This window comes from Rhinatrema bivittatum, chromosome 7 (genome assembly GCF_901001135.1).
Source record: "Rhinatrema bivittatum chromosome 7, aRhiBiv1.1, whole genome shotgun sequence".
Taxonomy (NCBI): Eukaryota; Metazoa; Chordata; class Amphibia; order Gymnophiona; family Rhinatrematidae; genus Rhinatrema; species Rhinatrema bivittatum.
In genome coordinates this window covers 262,972,921-262,989,743 of record NC_042621.1, presented here as the reverse complement: position 1 = coordinate 262,989,743, position 16,823 = coordinate 262,972,921, and positions in this window count along the sequence as shown.

Genomic DNA, 16,823 nt, shown 5'->3' with positions numbered 1-16,823 from the left:
ATCAGAGTATGACTGGTGGTTCTGTTTTGAACCTGCTTCCCAGGGTGCTCATATTCCATAGAAGAGCTATGAATGTAAAACAGATTTTTTGGTAACTTCCCCTCCTCATTTTAAGGATGTTACCCTTCTCCCCGCATTATACGTGTTTTTAGAGTTCAGTGTGATGTCCCTCCAAAATATATGAATTATTTCCTTGCAATGCTGAAATTTCATTTCTTCCTTCAAAGATCACGAAATTAGAAAGTCCAGCTCAGTTTGTGATGGGAAAATCTTTTTTAATTAAATATCTGACTCACTTATTATGCCCCTAAAAGGATAGGAAATAGATTTTATATTGCCTGATTCCTACAAATTATCAAAGACAGACAAGAGGAAGTTACCACTACGTTCTGTATAAGGCTGAAATTAAAAGCAATTATTTGTATTGCAAAGTGGATAAAAGATTAAGGAAAGCAGATAAACAAGAAAAAGAATGTTAGCCCATCTTTCCAGAGGATACAACTGGCAGCTTACAGCATTATTAGAATTCAGGTTTAAGTAGCCCCTGACCTAAAGAGCTTACACTGTATGTGGGTACCTTAAGCAATGGAAGATAAAGTGACTTGTTCAAGGTCACAAGGAGCATGAGCGGGAGAAGTGGTATTTGAATCCTGGCTTCCCCAATTCTGAGACCATTGCGCAAACCACTAAGCTACTTAATAACTACAAGGTAATTGAGTCACTTTCTCAAGGTCATGTGATGGGAGACTGTGACTGGATTTTTATTTGGGATCCTAGATCTCACTGTTCTGTTCTCTAGTCACTAAGCTACACTACATTCCAATGGCCCTGTTATTTCTCTCAAAGAGAGGCTTATTTCCAAAGCATTGCTTGCACTATTAGAGTTGCACAAGCTTTCTCTAAGCACACAACAGCTATGTTCAGTTTGGTTACTTGAGTACACAATGCAGATCACATACACAAGGGAAACATGGTATTGGAGGTGTTGCTGTTGTTAAAAGTGCATGAAATGTATATTATCTTATTTGAATAGCAACTGATAGAAACCAATACATGGCAGGTTGTGGTGTGGATACAAGGCTCTCTTGTGGCTATATTATTTGGTTCCTGGGACCATGGAAGCAGAACAAGAAAGAGGTTCTCAAACTGGCATCCCTTCCGCCTACTATCAATTCCTGTAAAGGAGATAGAAATTCCTTCACTGTTGCCTCATATTTTATAAACTTGATGAAACTCTGGATTTTCCACTTCAGTGGATGTTAAATCAGATTTTTGACTACATACATACAGTACGTGTCCTGCCTTTATGTGAATTGCAGAAGACTGTACAGGAATAAGAAGCTTGATTTGCCATTTCAGTAGACCAAGTTAACCAATTTTCTTTTCAACTTGTGTGTGGTGAGGTGCTTTATTCTGTCCCTTACTAACAGTTGTTGCCCTTTAAAGGAATGGCAACAGGGGCCTCAGCAGGTCTGCTTGCCAGCATTGTGAGTTAAAGGTCTCCATCCAGAGTCTGCCCTGTTTGTTTGTTTGTTTATTTATTTATTTATTTAGGTGTTTTATATGCCATCCTTCCAAAAGAAGATCACAACGGTTTACAGTAACAGCATTCAAATTCATGGTCTACAGTCATATACTTTGGGTCAACATTCATTTTCTAATTTAGCATCAGAGCAAGTACATATTCTAGTTCATAGTCATACATATTATAGGATATCAAAGAAGCTCCTATATAATTTAGTTAATATTGATACTTTTCTAGGTCAACACAACAGTAAATACAAATTCTAATTCTACCAGCAATACTCTTTATATCTGTTAGGATTCTGTAAATATCAGTTGGTATGTGAACCCTGGGCCGAAGTGAGAGGTGGTACCGCCCACGGGGCAGAGCCCCGTGAGCCTCCCTATCTGGAGGCGAGGTCTCAGCTGGGGATAGACACGGAAGCAGTCTAGAGTCTTTATTAAAGAGATAGAAGCACTACCCGTGGAGCGGGGGGTGCCAGAGAGGAGGTCACACAGACCCAGAGACACAGGGTCAATGGAATAAGGAGTGCCCAGAGGGAATACCTCCATAGCGTCGGTAGAAGTCCGTGGAGCGGGTGCACATAAGAGGACTCCTGTAGAGATGGTAGGTGGCCCACGAAGCGGGATATACCGAAGAGGTCTTGGTAGAGATGGTAGTGACCCGCAGGGCGGGGTATTATTATTATTATTATTATTTATTTTTTATATACCGACATTCGATCTCAATCGAGATCTCACACCGGTTTACATTCAGGTACTGTAGGTATTTCTCTATCCCCAGAGGGCTTACAATCTAAGTTTTTGTACCTGAGGCAATGGAGGGTAAAGTGACTTGCCCAAGGTCACAAGGAGCGACAGCAGGACTTGAACCAATAGTGTCCTCAGTAGAGATGATAATAACCCGCAGAGCAGGGGGTCCTCTGTAGGGATGACAGCGGTCTGCAGAGCGAAGTGCACAGTCGAGACCCTAGTTGGAGGTGGCAATGGGCCTTAGAGCGGGGTACACCGGTGAGGGTCCTCGGTAGAGCTGGTAGCAGTCCGTAGAGCGGGTACCTCTGAAGGAGTCCTCTGTAGAGATGGCAATGGCCCGCAGCGCGGGGGACATCAGAGAGGCACTTGGTAAAGCAGAAAGTGATCCGCAGGGCGGAGTACTCACGAAAGGGCAGTGTTGGTTCCAGGGAAGCCCCGGGGAATGGGGCAGGCAGAGTTCCAGGCATCAGGCCCTCCGAGGAGTGAATAGCCAGGACGAGAGAGAGAGGCCCCCGAGGAGCAGGTACCTGAGACGTCCACTTCGGAACAGGAACTGGAACGCAGGGTCCTCAGGAAGCGAGGCGGAATTAGCAAGGATGAGACTCGTTGCCAAATCGTCTTGGAGCAGGGCCAGCAGATTTAAATATCCAAAGAGAATGATGTCATCTGGAGGGGATGCCCCCGAGGTTCCCGCCATGACGTGGATAAGACTGGCCCATGTGCGCACGCGCGCCTAGAGGGACCTGATGGCAAGATGGCGGTCGGCGGCTTCCGTGCCGACCCAGGAGGCCTGGGAGCGATAGGCAGGTCGGCGGTAGCTTGCAGAGGCTGCCAATCTACCCCATGGAGTCAGGGAAGCAAAGAAGGAGGTGAGCAGTAGTGGTCGCAGCCGTCTGTGACCGACAGGCATAACAATATCATTCATTATATATTGTTTGCTCGTCTAGCATTATGTCTGGTACTGTCATTGCAATTATAAGCATATTGGCTTTTACATTAAATCAAATGCCCTTCTAAAAAGCCATGTTTTCAGTTCACTCTTGAAATTCTTTCTGTTATCTGCCGTAGTGGCTCTGGGAGTGAGTCCCACAGCTTGGGGCCCTCTATTGAAAACATTCGGTCTCTTATTTGTGTTAGGTGAGTGTTCTGAGTGGAGGGTACCATTAGAATTCCTTTGTTTTTGATCTTAGGTCTCTCTTTGTTGTGTAGGGTTGAAGTGTCACTCCTAATAAGCATGGATCAATATTGTTGATGATATTGAATATTAGCGAAAACACTTTATAATGAATTCTGGATTTTATAGGAAGCCAGTGCAGGGTAATCAGCAAGGGAGTGATGTGTTTGAATTTCCTTGTCCCCAGTAATAGTCTTGTGGATGCATTTTGAGGTAACTGTAGTGGTTTTAGTAGACTTGAGGGGAGGCCTAGTAAAAGTGAGTTGCAGTAGTCTAAGTTTGAAAATATAAGTGTTTGTAATACAGTGCGGAAGTCTTGTATAGTTAAAAGAGGTTTTAGTTGATGAAGTATTCTCAACTTGGAGTATCCTGTTTTGATTAATTTACTTATATGCTTCTTGTTAATCTGAATTCCTATGTGTGACATCAGTATAGTGAGATATGATAATGTAGTCTACCACTCCCTATTGGGAAGGACTTGAGAGCCAACAAAACTCCTGTGCCCATGTTCACAGGGGGTTGGGAATTCATCACCAGTCTTAGCACAGGGCTGAGGAACCAAGTTTCTCTCTTTGCAAAGGATACTTGATGGGCCTTGTCCCTCCACAGGGGAGATCTGGGATTTCAGGGTACCAGAAGGGAAAGCCCAGAAAAAGGAGTCCAGAAGGGAGAAGTTCTGGGTGTTGAAAGAAGAGCTTCTGAGAGAGTATCAGATTCTGAGGAAACCCACAAGAGAAACACGGAAACATAGAAAATGATATGTGTGCCTGAGACCAACAGGTCCATCCAGTTTGCCCAGCAAGCTTAAGGTAGCATCTGCCATGCCATACAGGTCCCGTTCCCCCCCCCCCCCATACTTAGTATCCCAAATTGTCAAAGTCAGAGACCTTGTTGGCTGCTGTCTGAGTCCAATTCCCTGTTACCTCTTGTCGTTGAAGCAGAGAGCAATGTTGGAGTTGCATCAAAAGTATCAGGCTTATTGGTTAAGCGTATTAACAGCCGCATCAGCAGGTTACCCCCATGCTTATTTGTTTTCTCCCCATGCTTATTTGTTTTCCCAGACCATAAAATTCAATGTCCTTGTTGGTTGCTGCCTGAATCTAATTCCCCTTTTCCTCTTTTCCTCCTGCCATTAAAACAGAAAGCAGTAATGTAGTTGCATCAGAGAGCAGTAATGGAGTTGCATCAACAGTATGAAGGCTTATTGGTTAAGGCAGTAACCACCACACCAGCAAATTACCCCCGTGAACTCTTTTCTTCATTTCCATCCTCTAGCTTTTAGGGATCCACAGTGTTTATCCCATACCCCTTTGAAATCTTTCACCATTTTTGTCTTCACCACCTCCTCCAAAAGGGCATCTAGGCATCCACCACTCTCTCCATGAAGAAATATTTCCTGATGTTGGTTCTGAGTTGTCCTTCCTGGAGTTTCATTACATGACCTCTAGTTCTATTGATTTCTTTCCAATAGAAAAGTTTTGTTGATTGTGCATCATTAAAACCTTTCAGATATCTGAAGATCTGCATCATATCCCCCCTGCACCTCCTCTCCTCTAGTGTGTACATATTTAGGTCCTTCAATCTCTCCTCATAAGTCATTTGATGGATACCCCTCACCATTTTTGTCACCCTTCTCTGGTCCGTCTTCATCCTGTCTCTGTCCCTTTTGAGATAGGGTCTTCAGAACTGAAAACAATCCTCCAGGTGAGGCCTCACCAAGAACCTGTACAAGGAGATTATCACCTCCTTTTCCTTATTGGTTATTCCTCTCTATACAGCCCAGCATTCTTCGGGCTTTAGCTATCGCCTTGTCACATTGCTTCACCATCATCAGATGTATTTATTTATTAGCTTTTATATATTATGCCGGTTTACAATATAACTGAAGGAGGAAAATACAAAAAACCAGGGTGGGGAGGGGAGCAGATAGGAAGAGAGAAGGGGTGAGAGAAGAGAGGGAAAAACAGGAAGAGGAGAAAAGGAACAGTACCTGATGGAAAACAACAGAAGAACATAATGTTAGAAAAGCTCTGGGTTAGAGCTGGGAGTTAGCAATCTGTTATCTTCGGTGTGGACAGACTGCTTGGGAGACAGCAGTCTGTAGGTATTTGTAGGTGGATCCTTGGACCAGTGGCAGATGACCACGCCCTCGAGGGAAGATCCCGAGAGAAACCACCGGTCAGGCTTAGAGTAAGGAGGCAGACACACACTAGTTCTTTTATTAAACAGTATACCGAACCATCAGAGGTGGCAGTAGTGAGCTGGAATGCCCAGCTGGGCTGTAGTCCCTCAGATACTGGAACAGCGATCCCTGGAGGCTGAGCTGGAGAGAAACTGAAATATAGTGAGTAGACAGCGTATGCAAAGTTCATGTACCGAACCAGATGGTAACACTCACACAATGTCTCACAGAAGCCCAGGAGCTGGAAGGTATAGGCCCTCGAGGAGCGAGTACCTGTTCCAGGGAAAGCTCTGAGAGAGCGATGGTAACTCACTGAAGTAGTTTGGCAGAAAAGACTTCTAGGCAGAAGGGAATTCAGCAACACGTCCGGGAACATGGGCCCTCGAGGAGCGAGTACCAGTTCCAGACTGACCTGAAAAACAAGAAGAGAGCGAGGCCCCTGAGGAGCGGGTACCCCTGGTAAGTCCAAGGAGGCAGAGTAGCTCAGAAAGAACGAATCCTTATCCTTGCCCTTGCTAACTCCATGTGTTAGCAAATACTGAGACCTTAAATATCCCTTGCGGGTGATGTCATCTTCGGGGGACCCCCCGAGGTTCGCGCCATTGCTGGTACTTCTGTCTGGGCCGCGCCGCGCACCCCCCTAGGCCTCTCAGGAACATGGCGGTTTGCAGCGTGGAGCCGATCCGGGGACGCTGGATGACCTCGGCAAGAAGACGCCGCAGCAGCCAATCTTCCCGCGGACGAAGAGGGAGGCGCCAAAGAGGTGAGGAGGGCGGAGAGAGGGCGTCGGGCACCGACCGACATAGCACATAATATGTAACATTGCAAATTATACACTCAAAAAGGGACTGTGTATAACCTTATACACTGTGGATAACCTTATACACTATATATAAATTATACACTCCAAAAGGTATTATATACAATAATATACATTATCTTTAACTAGTACATACAGAGGACACTATATATGACATTACAAATTATACGTTCAGAAAGGCAACTATATATAGTCTAGCAGGATTGCTATAGGGAAAGATAGGGTTTAAGGACAGGGGAAGGGGGTATATAAGGAGGTGCAGAGATATGGGAGACAAATCAGAGTACAATTAAAGGAATAAAGGAGAAGGCTATAAGTACGGTAATGATTGCTAGACACTATCACTCCAAGGTCCTCTCTTGCTCCATGCACAACAGCCCTTCATCCCCCATCACATACAGCTCTTTTAGATTACCACACCTCAGATGCATGATTCTGCACTTCTTGGCATTGAATCCCAGTTGCCATATCTTCGACCGCTGTTCAAGCTTCTGTAAATTCACGTCTCATTATCTCTACTCCTTCTGGCGTGTCCACTCTGTTGCAGATCTTAGTGTCTTCTGAAAATAGAGAAACTTTACCTTCTATCCCTCCGCAATGTCGCTCAAAGATATTGAACAGAACCGGTCCCAACACCGATCCTTGTGTCACTCCACTTAACACTGTTCTCTCTTCAAAGTAGGTTCCATTTACCATCACACACTGTCTTCTATCCGTCAACCAGTTTGTAATCCACCACTTTGGCGCTCACTCCCAAGCTTCTCATTTTATTCAGAAGCTTCCTATGCAGGACCGTATCAAAAGCTTTGCTGAAATGCAAGTAGATCACATCGAGTGCTTTTCCTCGATCCAATTCTTTAGTCGCCCAATCTAAAAAAATCAGATTTGTCTGACAGGACCTTCCCTAGTGAATCCACGTTGCCTCAGGTCCAGCAATCCTCCTGACTGTAGATAGTTCACTATCTTTTCCTTCAGCAGAGTCTGCATTACTTTTCCCACCACCGAGGTGACGCTAACCAGCCTGTAGTTTCCAGCCTCCTTTCTGCTACCACTCTTGTGGAGCGGGAACACCACTGCTCTTCTCCAATCTTTTGGCACCATTCCTGTTTCCAGGGATCTATTGAACAGGTCAAGCAGTGGACCCACCAACACATCTTTGAGCTACCTCAGTATCCTGGGATGAACCTCATCAGGCCCCAAGGCTTTGTCCACTTTCAATTTTCCTAGCTCTTTCCATACATTCTCTTCTGTAAACAAAGTTTCGTCTACTCCACCCCATCCACAGTCTTGTTAGCGACAGTTCTTCTCCAGGGTCTTCTTTAGTGAACACTGAAATGAAGTATTTGTTTAATATTTCTTCCATTTCTTCGTCTCTTTCCACACATTGATCCTTGTCACCTTTCAATTTCACTATACCACTTTGGACTTTTCTTCTTTTTCTGATGTATCTGAAAATGTTTTGCCACCTCGCTTTACCTCTTTGACAATCCTTTCTTCTGCCTGATTTTTTGATTTGATTACTTTTTTCATCTCCCTCAGTTTCACCAGATATTCTTCTCTGTGTTCCTCTTTTTGGAATTTTTTATATTTCTTGAAAGCTGTTCTTTTTGCTTTTAGTTTTTCAGCCACCTCCTTTGAGAATCAGATTGGTTTCTTATTTCTCTTACTTTTGTTTACTTTTCTAACAGATTTGTTGCCTTTATAATTTCTCCTTTTAGTTTGGCCCACTGTTGTTCCACCTCTCCCATTTTCTCCAAGTCTTCTAGTTCTACCTTCAGGTTCGTCCCTATTTTGACAAAGTCTGTTTTTTTGAAATTCAAAACTTGGGTCTTCATGTGGCTTCTTTGTATCCTATTTACGACGTCAAACCATACTGTTTGATGATCATTGGTGCTGAGTGTTACGCGTGCCATCAGCGGCAGACCCAAGGCTCACTCCTTCACCTTCTTACAAGGACTCCAGCTCCTGGTTCCTCCTCGCTAGCGGTGGTGGGCCACCAGCTCTGACCTCGGGCTGCCCCCGGTGCCTCCAGCTCTGCCATGGTCCCCAGTGTTGCCAGTCACGATACCAGTGCTCGTCAGGCCTCTCCGCGTGGCCTGCAGAGAGACGCCACCACCCGCGCCACGCCCCTCCCTAGGTGCGCGCATCGCTAATCCTTTTGAAGGGCCCGCGGCAGGAATCTGGCCGCAGCCCCGGATGATGATGTCAGACTCTCCAGTGCATTTAAGCTCAGGCCTCGCTCCATAGCGTTGCCTTTGCAACAGGACTCCTCGTACTCCAAGTACTCGTTGCTGATAGAGAATCCTCTCTATTCCTTGTTCCTGACCGTCATCGTTCCCAGTTCCTGTCTTCTTCGTTCCTGCCCTATGTTTTGGACTGACTCTACGGATATCGACTTTGCTTTGTTTGACTACACTTCTGCCTATCTCCAGACCTGGACTTCTGTAATGCCTGACTACTCTACTGCCTATCTCCAGACCAGAACCTCTGCTGCACCAGAGTACTCTACTGCCTATCTCCAGACCCAGACCTCTGCTATGCCTGACTACGCTTGACGTCTCCGTGATCAGACCATCACCTTTATTGACTATGCTATAGACTTCTCCGTGTTCAGAATTCTACATTGTTTGCCATGACCTCCGCTTGCTGCCGGCCCTGATCCAAGCCTGTCATTGACACCTCTCCTAGCCTACTCCTTGGACGTGGACTTATCAGGCTTCGGCCTATCTTTGCTCGAGCGCCTCCAGCTACTCTCCGTTCCATTGGCGCCCAAGTTCCAGTACTGAACCCAGTCCAGGATAGGACAATGCCATCTATTGACTGCTGTCTCTGGGCTGAACCAATCTCTCTCACAAACCAACCTTGAGGCCCACCTAAGTCCTGCCGGCCCCGGCACCGAAAGTCTCAACCCGCAGGGAACGAGGGCTGGTATAAGTGAAGCTCCAGCGGCCTCTACCTTCAGCCCACTCCACCTGCCGATAGTGGGGACCCGTAGGTCTTCACCTACGGATTGCGTCAACCCCACCTCGGCCCAAGGGTCCACCTCCAACGCAACATTGAGGTGGGCACCCAACCAGACATTAGAGATATTATCTCTGTTAATGAGCACAAGGTCGAGTATAATTCCCTCCCTCGTGGGTTTCATTATCATTTGTTTGAACAGAGCACCTTGAAGGGCATCCACTAACTTTCTACTTCTGGTAGATTCTGCAAAAGGGAGACTCAGTATCACCCAAAAGTTACTGGGAGGGCCCAGGGAGGAAGGACCCCTGCCAGTGTTCTCCTGCCCTCATTTCCTGAGCCCAGGGGAACAATAAACTATAACCCCGGTGATGAAGGCAGCAGAAGTGGAGATCTCTGCTGGTTTGATAGGGAAACATCTGGAAGGAATCCAGAGTAGACGAAACCCACTTCTTCCCCTTCTTATTCATGAAGGGGCTTTCCTGGAGGAGAATCCATTACCTCAGGCTGAGAATCCCAGTCATGGTAGTGCTTAAGAAGAAGATCATACTGGTATGAAACTTGGAGCAGCCCCTCTATGAGGGAAAATTTCCTCCATCTTAAGACAGGAGAGATTCATATCTCCCTCCTCAGTCTTCAGTGCTTAAGACTGAGAAATTTTCACTAGCTCTGATAACTGAGGGATTCTGGGTCAGAGTTAGAGGAGAGACATCCTCTTTAGAAACCCAGATTGGCTTATCCTCACTTAATGCTGTTCAATAAAATTGAAGAGGACCCCAGCATCATGTCAATTTGGCCTACTGTGCAGGCAGCAGGCTCCAAGGTGCTTTGCACCAGCCACATCGTCAGCTCTCATCAACCAGTGTCTCACTCCATAGAATATAATGGTAGCACCTTCTGAACTATGATGCTCACTGTGGAACTCTGGGATTTTTGTGCCTAAGTGCCCTGCTCCAACACCAATGGCATGGTGGTTTGCCATGCTGAGCGTGCTGACTGCACCTTAGAATATGATCTCCATGCTGATGGCCCAGATGGCACTCTTTTTGGCCAGGTAAAATAAATGACTTGGCACCATGGGGATCTTCCATGTCATAAAAGACAATGGGAACAGTTCCAATGAGGGTATTTCTCACCTCAAAATCAAGGAAGGGCCCACTCTGGTGGAGCCCTGCACCAACAGCACCATTCTTCTCTTTGGCTCCAAGGGGGATGGCCCCAAAGGGGTTCCCCATGTGATTGGGCGCTCTTCTTGGAGCTTCGTCCAGCACCGCAGACCTCTGAGCCACACTCAATCCCTGACCTGAGACAGATCCTGAGGCCAGAGCCATGGGAGATGCTTCTTGCCTCAACTTCTTTTGCTGAGAGTCAGACAATGCTTTGTTCTTAAGTAAGGAGCGGCTCCAATGCTCAGCCTCGCACTGAGACTTTGGGCTCTTACCTGCTGGTGCTTTCCTTAGGGCATCCATCTTCCAGGTACCCTCCTGCTGCACCCCGGGGGACATCTGAGCACCGTTGTAGCAGTCAAAAGAGTCATGGTCAGGACTCAAGCAACAATAGCAGGCAGCAAACATATCCATGGACATCCGGCGCCCACAGATGCAGGCATTGAATCTGCTTACCGCAAGCTTTTTGGCCTTAGACTTCTCCATGCTCTTTGACATTCTTCTTATGATTTTTGTTTGAACTTAAAAGATCTGTTTGAGGGGGTGTTGAGGCAGCAGTATTAAAATTAGAAAACAACAAGGCAGATAAAAGCACTAGTCCCCAAAAAATAGAAAAAAAATTCTAAAAGAGAATCTGGAACACATCCATGCCGTAGCTTGGACAGAGAAAGACAGAGGGGCTCACAAGTCAGTGCACACTCACAAGTCAGTGCGCATATGCATGAATTCCTGCACAGGCTCAGTAAAGTCTTTACTGAGCTCTGAAAGCTGGGTCTGTGTCAGCACATTGCACAATGTCAGCCATGTGTTATGGCTAACTCATGCCTCTTTGTTGATGGAGAAATGCACGTGCATACAGGTGGGTCAGTTTTCAAATGCACTGCTTTACCCACATAAATGCCTTTGAAAACTGAGCCCTCCCCCCAATTCCCAGTTTGGATAGAACCTAAGAGTTTCTCTCCAAAAGTGGTACCGACTGAATAAGCAATTACGTTGAGGGAAAGAAGGGGCATGTATCGCTCACTAATCGCATTGCAATGCCAAATTCAAAGTATTATGGACTTATGCTGGACTTATATTTTTGGCTTAAGTATGCTGTTTTGTTTTGGAACACAGTACTAGGTGTGGACTGAGTTATTCTTTTAAGAGTGATACAGGATGCATGTCCTCCACCCTGCAACAAGTGGGTCAGTGCTCAGCAGGGCTTGGAAGTGTGACACCTCGCCGTCCTACCCCCCTTGTTTAAAAGGTGATGGGAGTTTGTGTTGGACCAGGAATGGATCCCCAGATCAAAGCAGGTAAGCTGACTTCTCCAGCAGTCTTTCTCCTATTACCTCCGCTGTTAGCCCCAAATTTCAACAAGTAGATAAGTGTCAGTGATGTCATCAAAGGGCAGGGCTTGTCTCAGCGGCGGCACCTAGACACCGAGCTACATCTAGCCACATCATTTGCTCTATTTAAACTCAGTGGAACTGCACTGTTTCCTCACTGGATTGACGAGGGCAGGAGAATTCTCAAAAGCTCGTCACTGATATATTAACTTAGTCCAATAAAAAGATGTCGCCTACAACTTGTGTGTTGACCCCTTTATTTCTTCAGTTCCGAATTCAGACATTTTTTTTCTGGAAGGTGAGAAAATGATGGGTATTGTGTATGTTCCACCTTTGTTCACAAAGTTGGAAAGTAAATAAAATATTAAAGCAAATGCATACAAATCAAATTTGACATACAAAGTAACATAACCCCCTCAAAAATGGAAAATACTTAATTAAAAAATGTAAAAAACAGATTAAAAATGAATGGCATTAGTGCTAATGGGTTGCTGAAGTATTTTTTTCATTTTTGCCATATACATGTATTTTTTTAATACTGTAGTTTGCCCAAATTGCATTTTACACTGGGGTTAACTGAGGGTTCCAGATCATGCAGGACAGGTTGAACAAGTCTACAGTATATCTAAGCAGGGCCGCTGCAAGAGTATTTGGTGTCCTAAGCGAACCTTCGGTCATGCCTTACCTATTGCCAGCAGCGTCAGCATAGCAGTCCCTTCTTTGGCAAGTATTGGCTTTCGCCCTCTGGGCCTCGTATGGGTGGGATTTTGTTGCCCCCAACATTTTGGTGCTCTAGACACAACCCCCTAGTTTGCCTAATGGAAGCACCAGCCCTGTATCTAAGAGAAATAGCTGCTTCTTGCATCCCCACCGGATGTTCAGGACGGGAGGAAGGACGAATGAGTGCTTTGATATGTAATTACAGCAAGCCGACAGCTTCTCAAGCAGTTAAGCTGGAGCGCAGCTTGAAGCCAGCACAACCCATCCGGGACGTAAAATCAATTCTGGTACTCAATACAGGACTCAAGAGTTTTCTTCTCCTATATATAGCACAGAGAATACCATGTTAATGGGGCCGGTCTTGAAACCGTTCCCAGTGTAACAGGACTTCCTTTTCATCTTCAAATTATTTAAAACACTCTGATTTGAAGGGTGGCGAGCTTCCTCAAGCAACAAGATAGTTGTATTTCTAACATACTATACTGCCAGATCACACACCACGGAGCAGCTCCTGCCATATCTGCTTATATTTTAGGAAATGTGTCTATGAGACTTTTCAGGCTCCCCATGAAGAAGCCCTTAGCGGCAAAACAAGGACCTCGTCGGGGCTTTACACATATTCATCCAGAACCCTACACATTGTAGCATGATGGGTATATGGAAGATGGTTGCATGGTAATTAAGGTGGGACGTGCGAGCGTGTTCATGCAGGTAGTTTTGTGTTTTACGTCACTTAATATGACTACATAAGTTTCTTTCATAAACTTTACAATTGTGTACTTGATTTTGTTATGAAACAGTTTGTGTATTGATTTTGTACAATTTTTGATTTCTTACATTCAATATACTAGGTGCTGTTCTTTTATTTTAACTTTTGAATATTTAAATAAGTTTTTTAGATAAGCTCAACAGTGCTTCTTTTTTCTGTGTTTTCTTTTTATTTAACAATTAAGCACTTTTGACTTTTGCCTAGTTTCCTTAAATATAACATCTGGTTTTCACAGTAGTCACACTGAATATTCATCAAGTATATCTGCATACTTAGGGAAGCTGAACCAGGATCATTTGCATAGATTGAACATAAAACATAACATAAGATGTGCCATACTGGGTCAGACCAAGGGTCCATCATGCCCAGTATCCTGTTTCCAACAGTGGCCAATCCAAGTCTCAAGTACTTGGCAAGTACCCAAACATTAACATTATAAACATAAACATTATATATATGTGTGTATGTGTATGTGTGTGTGTTAGAGTTGTACTTTTGTTTCAAATGAAATAGGAAATATCAACAACATTTATTATTTCATTCAGTTTTGTTTTGGAGTGAAAGAAAAACAAAATTTTGCTCTTTTTTTAGTTTCATTTCCAATCCCTACCCCTTCCCCTGACCAAACATGCCACCAAAGTTATAAAGAAAACCCCCTTCCCTGATGTTTTATATCTTTTATTTCTTTATTTAAACATTTATGCCACATTATCTAATATTCTAAGCAGCTCACAGTAAAAAAATCATCCATATTCAAGAAGATACAACAGCCAAAATAAGATATTACAATCAAAACAGCATACATTTACATCTTAAACAAGCACTAAAACTTATACAAACAAGTTAAAAGCTTTTTAATACTTTGCATTTTCCTGTGTAATTAATTTTACATCTCCTTGATTTTCATGTAAGAAAAACGATTAATCAAATGAAATAAACTCCCCCTTCTCCTCCCCAGTGAAGCATCTTACCCTGCCTGTGTGGTCAATTTGGGACAGGAGCAATCCCCAGGTGCTCCTGCCCTGCCAGGGCCATAATTCAAAATGGTGCCAGCCTCAGGTCAGCGGATTCCATTTTAGACTGCGGCACCAACTGGGAAAATGCTCCTCCCCCCATTTCGACCCCGCCCATGGGAACAGGATTAGATGTGGGAGGAGAGGGTCCCAAGGAATTGGTGGGAGATTGTTTGCAAGCTGGAAGGAGCAGAGCGTCGTTTTTTAAAAACTTTGGTGGCAGGGAAGAGGTGATAGGGCTCGGACCTGACATCATTTTTACTTTCACTTTGGTTTTTTTCTTTATATGTTTTCATTTCATTTAAGTTTAGTTTTAAATAAACCCAATAAACCAAATCTTGTTTTTACCACTGTGAATCTATGGGCTCGTATTCCCACTTCTCTTAGAAAAAAAAAGGAAAGGCAATAGAAGGGATGGGGAGGGGAAGGATGAAGATAATCTAACTTGTAAAGGTTAATCTTCAGTTTATGGCTGAATATCCAGGTGGAGGTAGCAGGGAAATAATGTGCTCTACTTAGATATCATTCTGAATTGCAAACATTATTCTCAAGAATATAAGGCAATGCCATTAACTTAATGGTGCCTATTACACAAAGAGCCTATTTTATGGAAGTATTATAATTGAATACTGCTCCATACTGGATCTCATAGTTACAGTAAATTAGTGATAAATCTCAGATCTTCTTTTCATTCATGATTTGTACTTTTTGTGTGAGTGGATATTGAAGCAGTGGGACCTTCAAGGGGGCTCAGATTCTTGTGAACTTGAGCCTCTCTTACCCGCGAGCCGAAAAAGGAATCCGTACTCCTCTATGAAGCTCATTAGTCTCCCCATTCACAGCCTCAAATTAAAAAAAAAAATAAGTACTTGCATCCCTTACATATGGTCGGCCTAGCCACTTCTGGCCCTAAGCAATACCCAGAGCCATAACCTGGCACATAGCATCATTTCACAATCTGAGCTAATCCCACCAGGCTCTAGCTTCCATCTGTTTTCATTTATATAATCATTAGAGGCCACTGTGCAGCAAAAGCATGATAGGCACTTAAATAAATAATAGTAGCAAAGAGTTTATAGGTTCTGGTTTATAGGAGTTGGAAACAGCTAAAATATGACCAGGCCTGAGGACAATGGCAGTCTAATCGAGCAAAACAACTGAAAACTATTTGTACCATTTTTTTTATGTCTAAAATTGAAGTTTCTGGGCAGTGAGCTGGGCACATAATGAGAGGTCTGAACGGTTTTCTTAAAGATACACATTACAGAAGAAAACAGCTGCTCTCCCTGGCCATTTTATTGCTTGAATTATTTTTTCACATTAGGCGTAGCTTATTGGAAGGCAGTTCTGGAACGATCTGGGAGGTTTCTTTCCCCGTGATGAGCAGGTATAGGAAGGTACTCCATCATCACAGGCATCTTCATTCTCAGTGACCACCCTAAATCACATCCTTCAGCGAGCAATCATCTCCTGCGGACCTGTTCTAAAGATTTGCAAAACGAAATTTAGCTGGCGTTCGGGTTGTTGTCTTTTTTTTTTTTTTTCCTGGTGGCTGTATGAAAAAAGCATTTCCGTGTTGAACATGCCAGCAGTTCTGGGACAGTGGGTACTGAATTTCTTGAATTTCTCTCTAATTTTTTCTACTGGGATCAAAATGCACTTCACATACGCAGCCTCTGAGTTGATAATTGAGCAAAACCTGGAGGGGGGTCTCTTTTTTAATATTTACGGCACTATTTTTATTTTTTTTTTATATTTAGGTATTGTTTCTTTAAATTGTACATCACCTTGTTTTTTCTTCTGCACCATTTAATTCAGGAGTTCTCAACAAGAGGCACAAACATCTGGTTTTCACAGTAGTCACACTGAATATTCATCAAGCATATCTGCATACTTAGGGAAGCTGAACCAGGATCGTTTGCATAGATTGAACATAGAAACATAACATAAGATGTGCCATACTGGGTCAGACCAAGGGTCCATCATGCCCAGTATCCTGTTTCCAACGGTGGCCAATCCAAGTCTCAAGTACTTGGCAAGTACCCAAACATTAAACAGATTCCAAGGTACTAATGCTGGTAACATGTAGTGGCTGTTCCTTATTGATTAACAGTTTATAGTCTTCTCCTCCAGGAACTTATCCAAACCTTTTTTAAACACAGCTACACCAATTGATAACCATAAAAGCCAGATCTGTTTGGAGCCCTTAAGGAGTCAAGCTTAGATCCCCTAATTTAGTTGAACTTTCTATTGTGTTACTTAGGGCAATGTTTCCCAACTTTTTCAAGCTCAAGGTATACCTGCGTTAGCAAAAATGGTTTTTTTTTTTGGCAACCAGCCATCATGGAGATGCACATGAATCCATCACAATGGAGCAGAATTTTGAAATTAATTGGTGTGGCCTAGTAGC